The following is a 6,083-nucleotide window of genomic DNA, read 5'->3' on the forward strand; positions in this document are numbered from 1 at the left end:
GTATGCTCTGCCCCACAGTTGCCTAGCAACAGCCATATATAGTAACTGACACTATAAAAGGAGCTGCTTCACCCCCACCTCTTATTCCCTCTTATCCTCTCTTTCCTCTCTTGCTCTTTGTTGTTCTCTGTTCTTGCCCCACAGCCCCCATGTGCCCATGACTGGGCCACCTTTCCATTCTTCCACTCTTCTCTCATTAAACCTCGCCATGTGAACCATGGTGTCTTATTATTTTCTGTCCAGGCATGGGCTGAGATTCAAAACCCTAACAGTACTAAAAAGGGATCAAAACTCCCTGACTGACCACCACCACCACCACCACCACCACTGCCAAAATAAAACAAAACAAAACAAGAAAACATCAAGGGGAAACATGAAGGACTTGAGGAAGAAAGGACAACAGGGAACATGTTCTGGGTGGTGGAGAACTGTCCTTACCCATCGTGCTAGATTGCTGCAGTTCTCTAGCTTTGTATCCTTGTACATGTTTCTCTGCCCAGGTTCCAGCTGCTCCCATTCCTTCTGAAGAAAAGCCACAGACACATCCATGAACCTTACTGACTCCTATCATTCTTCTTCAGTCCACAGAGAATTGGACAGTTCGACCATATCAACCCTCACCGCTTCCCTCTCTTCTTCTTTACAAAGGGATTGGCTGTGTCTCTGGTGTTTAGAATTTCTTCCTTGGCTTTGAATGTTTCTACTATTTCACATCTCATTTCCACAAAGTGTTTGGTATCAAAGGGGGAAGGCTTTAGGTGAACTCCAGCTGCCATGTTGACATGGGACTAGCGAGTTTGTCTGTAACTTCTCTGGGTTGCGGTCCCTTGGCTTATGGCACCTTTATCAGATCATTTTTTATCTTCCACAAATTCCTGGACTGGAACTGTTACCTAATTTGGTAAGTATTCTCAAGGATAGCTTAGCTTGTGAACAATTTGGTTTTTTGTCTCTTACATTTTTGCCAAGACTAAAAGTGAAAAGCCAGGCACGGTGGTGCACGGTTGTGACTAAAGCAACTGAGGAGGCTTTGGTCAGAGAATGATGTGGACCGTGGCAGGGGCAGGGGAGACAGAGAGACACAGAGATTTCATCATAATTCGTTGGCTCTCTCAACAGCGTTTTGCCATATTGTAGCAAACCACAGCAAGAACTTGTTCCAGGATCCTGAGCTTGAACCAAATTTAATCTCTCGATCTAGGGGCCAGAGGATGCTATGGGGTGCTGGGCAAACTTTTGTCTTTATCCATTGGGCCTCTAATGACCAGACCTTCCCCGAACCCTGGCATGTCCCGAACCAAGTTGAGCAGCCATAGCCTTGGAAAGATGTGTCTCTCCTCGATCTATGGGAAAAGATCGTCTATGGATGGAAGAATCGTGCAGCAAGTCTCATGCGTCTATGGTCCTTATAAAGCCTCTAACACAGGAGCCCTATAGAGCATTCATCAGGTCTTGGGACTGCTCCAGAGGTGGTGAAACCCTGAGAATCAGCTTAGATTCTGGGACATGAGGAAAGATCATGGTTACAGGACTCAGGAGGTGCCCTCATTCTCTCATATGTTAGCCCTGTGGACACATAGACATACATTTAAGTGCAAGGGTAATCATTTATTGAACTGCAAGAGCAAGAAATTTGTGCGGAATGATCATGGGTGGGGCAAAGAGAAATTTAAGAAAGCTTTTAATTCTCGATGTGTTGTCCTGGGTAACTAGGGAAAATGCTGGAGAGACCAGGATTGCACTTTTCTGTGACACAGGATGGAAATCAGACCGCAGAATTTGTCTCAGGATGCTCCATGGACAGGAAATGGTGATGCTGGAGTCCTGGTGAGAAGTCTCCACTCAGCACTGAGTAATCCAGGAAGAAAATACAGGAACCCATTAAGCACTTCTTGGATTGACTTCTGAACAGAGAGGCACTCTGGTATAGAAGAAAGGATGAAGAAATAGATCTTGCCCTGCAATCTAATCAACATTATTTGCCAGAAAACGGGGATTAAAGCATAGAATAAATGAGTCTTTCCTTATGGATGGCATATGAAAAATGAAGTAACGAAAGGTCTGAGGCTTGTTTCCACAACCTTCAGCATAAGAAGCTCTGAAGAATGGTCATTGCCTTGAGGACTAATGGTGAAAGCCTTGGCCACTTTTAAAGACTTTCCTACATTATCTGAGTGAAGTCTTGAGAAATGGGAAAGAGGGGTCAAAGGAGTCTGCTCTCCAGAATGGAGGAGAAGTGGAAATCATGCAACTCCACTTCCAGGTAAGAAGCCAAGGTTGTACGGAGTTCAGATGAAGATCTTATTGTCCAGAGTGGGATGCAGTGGGACCACAGACTCTGAAGAGCCGTCATACTCACATCCTGCTACTCTCTGTTTCAAACTTTAACTCTTAATGACACTTAACACATCGCTGAGCCCTTTTTACACAACCATGCAGCAACTATGGAAAACTCACTCCCTTGTTTTCTTCCCTAAATGCTTGGGTCACTTTACATTAGAGCTCAAAATAGGACCAGATAATCACAAATCCACATAATTGAAAGCCATTTTCAAGCTCTCCTCAAATACTCCTAATCAAATTCTTCTTATAATAACTTGGGGGCACAATACTAACGCTATTGGAAGGGTCTGGTGCATGCCCACCCCCTCCTTGCTCTCACTGGAGATTGCCCACCTGGAGGCTCAGGCCTTTCTTCAACCTCGGGCCTGGAGACAGCGGTCTGCAGCGTGAGAACAAGAACGTGTTCAGGTACCAGGTCCACGTTATTCCTCAAAGAGGAAATGAGGTGCCTCTCCAGCTTTAAACAAAGGGCTGATAGCCAATCCCCCAGGTTCATTTCTTCTATGATAAAATATTCAGGACGAGAAAAATAAGTGAATCCTGACTTACTAGTCTCGGTTAGGTCAATGATATTGTCCCTAGTGATTCCATGCACCACACATAGTTTTGCAAACTTTTCCTTGATGTCTGAACTCAGATCCTTTGTTCTGCCTGTGAAAAGAGCAGCAGTTAGTGTAGCAGCTGTGTCCTAAGCATTGACACAGGACTAAGTGAGGGGACAGGGGCTCCCCCATAAGGGTGAGAAAACGGCTGGTGACATGGTTGACAGGTGTGGGTCCAATCTATCCTGAATGTGGCACCCACGGAATGGCCTTCTAGCACAGGGAGAGATTTCAGAGTGTGCCCATTACTGTGCTTGAGGCAGGGTGCAGGTGAGCATCGTCGACCTTCAGGAAGTGAGGAAGAGGCAGGACCAAGCTGGGAAGACCATATTAAAGCTAGAGTTTCCTTCCTGTTTTCCCACCACAAGATCAGTGTCCGTGTGGCAATACTTTACCATAGAGCACCATCACCTGGAAAGTTTCTCCGTTCTTGAAATTAACAAGTGAAACGTGACATATCTGTCATAGTCTGTATTAACTATAGTAAATGTATTCCCTCCGTCATCTGTGGAGGAAATGGGACACAGCTCAGAAATTCCCTGGTCTGCAAGAAATTGTGTAAACCCATTACTTGTTCTACCCCAAACATAAAAATAATTAAAATACATATCCTGGAAGAGATGGGGGGCGGGGATATCTGCTGCTTCCCATCTGTAGCTTTCTGGACTTGATGTAGTAAATTCTAAGGAAGAGGCTCTGGGAAGACGCCCACTAGAGAACACTTAGCCACAGCATTGACTCAGTCTCTCTCTCATCCTCTCTGAGGCTCACCTGCCTCCCTCAGCACCTTCAAGGGACACATCTGTCTTTCATAAGTCTGCCGTCTCACATGGCTACATCCTGAGCAATGTACACCGGTGCTAGTTACTGGGAGTATCAGATTCCACCTCACCATACTTATCCCCCTTGCCTGCCACAGGGTTCTAGCTACTAGATGGACCCCATGTCCCTGGCTACATCAACCATTTCAGGAAGTGCTTGACATTCTACAAGGGGTTGTGGTAAGTTCGCTAGTAGAAAGTTTGACTGGGAGGTGCAAGTTCCTGAGTTCAAACCCCAGCACACACACACACACACACACACACACACACACACACACACACACACACACACACATACACACACACACACACACACACACACACACACGATAAAGGTAGTAGGGTTTACTAAATTGCTTGTGGATAGACATATAGACACTCTATATACTTACACTCAACAAAATATTCACCATCCTCTGGCGTTTTGTAGGCAACCAAATATAGTTCCCTGCATTCTCCGTTTTCCCTGTAAAACAGAGCAAGATGATGCTTAGGGGATTTTTGATCTGGCTGGCTTCTTCACCCTCTACTCTATAGGTATCTCCAGTTTCTGATTCCATTTTACTTTTGAATATTTTTGCAAAATAAGCAAAATGGCTTTTTTTAAAGGTTATTTCATTTCTGTCTGATACTTTAGCAATCACGAACTTGCTCTTATTTCTTCTTCTTCATCTAAGGGGAGACACCTCACTTACTTAATATGGAACTTGTAGCCTAAGGAATTCTCCAAGACATCAATGTGCTGCATAAAAACTCTCATGCTGCCGTTCTCTTCTACCTTTTCTCTTTTGTCAGAGGCCAGGACAATAGAAAACCAATCCCCATTGAGCTGTAATGGATAAGAAAATGCGTAAGGGAGAAGGGGGCAGGGATACCGCATGGACATCTTTCTTCTTGGCTTTGACTTGATAGAGCAGTCACAATACCTTACATTCTGCCCCTGACTCTCAGTGAGAGCAGAGGTCCCCAAACATTGTTAGATCTGAATAGCATACAACTGGTCTTACTTCAAGGTCTGAAGCCATTCGTTTGTCTAATAGAACAAGCCACTGTACCCATCCCCTCAGAGGACCTGCTTGGCTTCAAGAGTTCCCAAAGCACTCTCTGAGTCAGAAGTTACTATTCTCTGAGCCTACCTTGTCCATTGCAAGGTTCCCTATCGCGGAACTAGCTTCTTCTGCATGGCCACAGACCAGGATCAGGCCCAGACACAGCAGCAGCAGCAACAACTTCAAATTGGTAGGGAATAGAATTGCCTCTCTGTCGGGACAATCTCTCTGCTGATTGTGCCCACACTCCACCTCTAGCACTTTGCTCATCTTTTTACTCTCTCTGGGTTCGATTGGCTTTTTTTTCCTTCTCATATGGGCCTCCTTCCCTCAGACTTTGTGGAATGTTTTCTCATGTACTGATGTGAAGCCAAGGATTGTTCCTGCCCTTTTCAAACATGGCAATCTCATCTCCTATGGATTGATTTTATCACTCATACATTTCACAAAGCATATTCCCAAGAAAAACAGTGGATGTTCTACAGGACCATCTGGAACCAGATGCAACTTTGGATCTGACTTGGAATCAGAAAGCCAGTTATGGAGTGGGTGGGTACTGAACTGGAGGTCAAGCATGGAGAGAATCTTTGCTTCAAGACTTGAGTGGAGTGTGGAAGAAGCTGAATTATTTGGGTCCTCTTTCATTCACATTTCATGCGTATGAGCATTGGTTTTGCATGTGTTCCATGCACACACCTGGGGCCAAGGAAGTCAGAAGGAGGTCAAAAGAAGGAGTCAGATTCTTTGAAACCTGTTCTTGCTGAGGACTCAGGTTCAATTCCTAGCACTCACATGGCATCTCACAACTGACTCTAACTCCAGTCACAGGAAATGACCCTCTTTTGGCCCCTGTGATCTCCTGTACACATGTGGTACATATGAAATCACTCATTCAGGCACATATGCATAAAAATAATAAATGTTAACTTAAAAAGATTATAAGGAAGGATCTTCCGAAGCTAAGCTGACAGCCCCCACCCCCAAACCCACCCCAAAAGATTGACCTCAGAATGCAAACTGCTAACTTATTAAGGTAAACTGCTTCAGCTGTTTACCTCAGAGAACGTTGGACTTTAAATGACTGGACATAATCTCATCATTAAAGAAAAACAAAGGTATTGTTCAAAGTCATATTTGCTGATGGAGGTCCAAGTAGAAATGATGTCAAGAGTCTGCTTACACAGACACACAGTTGTAAATGGGAACATATTTTGTATCCGTATAAATTGTATTTACCCTGGAACTAGAAACATAAAATAGTGTTTGAT

At 44.5% G+C, this 6,083-nt stretch overlaps 1 pseudogene; it reads right to left on the reverse strand.

Moving 5' to 3' along the window:
- Positions 1-1,642: 1,642 nt before the first annotated feature.
- On the reverse strand, positions 1,643-5,085 carry LOC148005828 (major urinary protein-like; annotated as a pseudogene).
- Positions 5,086-6,083: the final 998 nt, after the last annotated feature.

The sequence above is a fragment of the Rattus norvegicus genome, chromosome 5 (assembly GCF_021556685.1).
Source record: "Rattus norvegicus strain SHRSP/BbbUtx chromosome 5, alternate assembly SHRSP_T2T, whole genome shotgun sequence".
NCBI classification, from domain to species: Eukaryota; Metazoa; Chordata; class Mammalia; order Rodentia; family Muridae; genus Rattus; species Rattus norvegicus.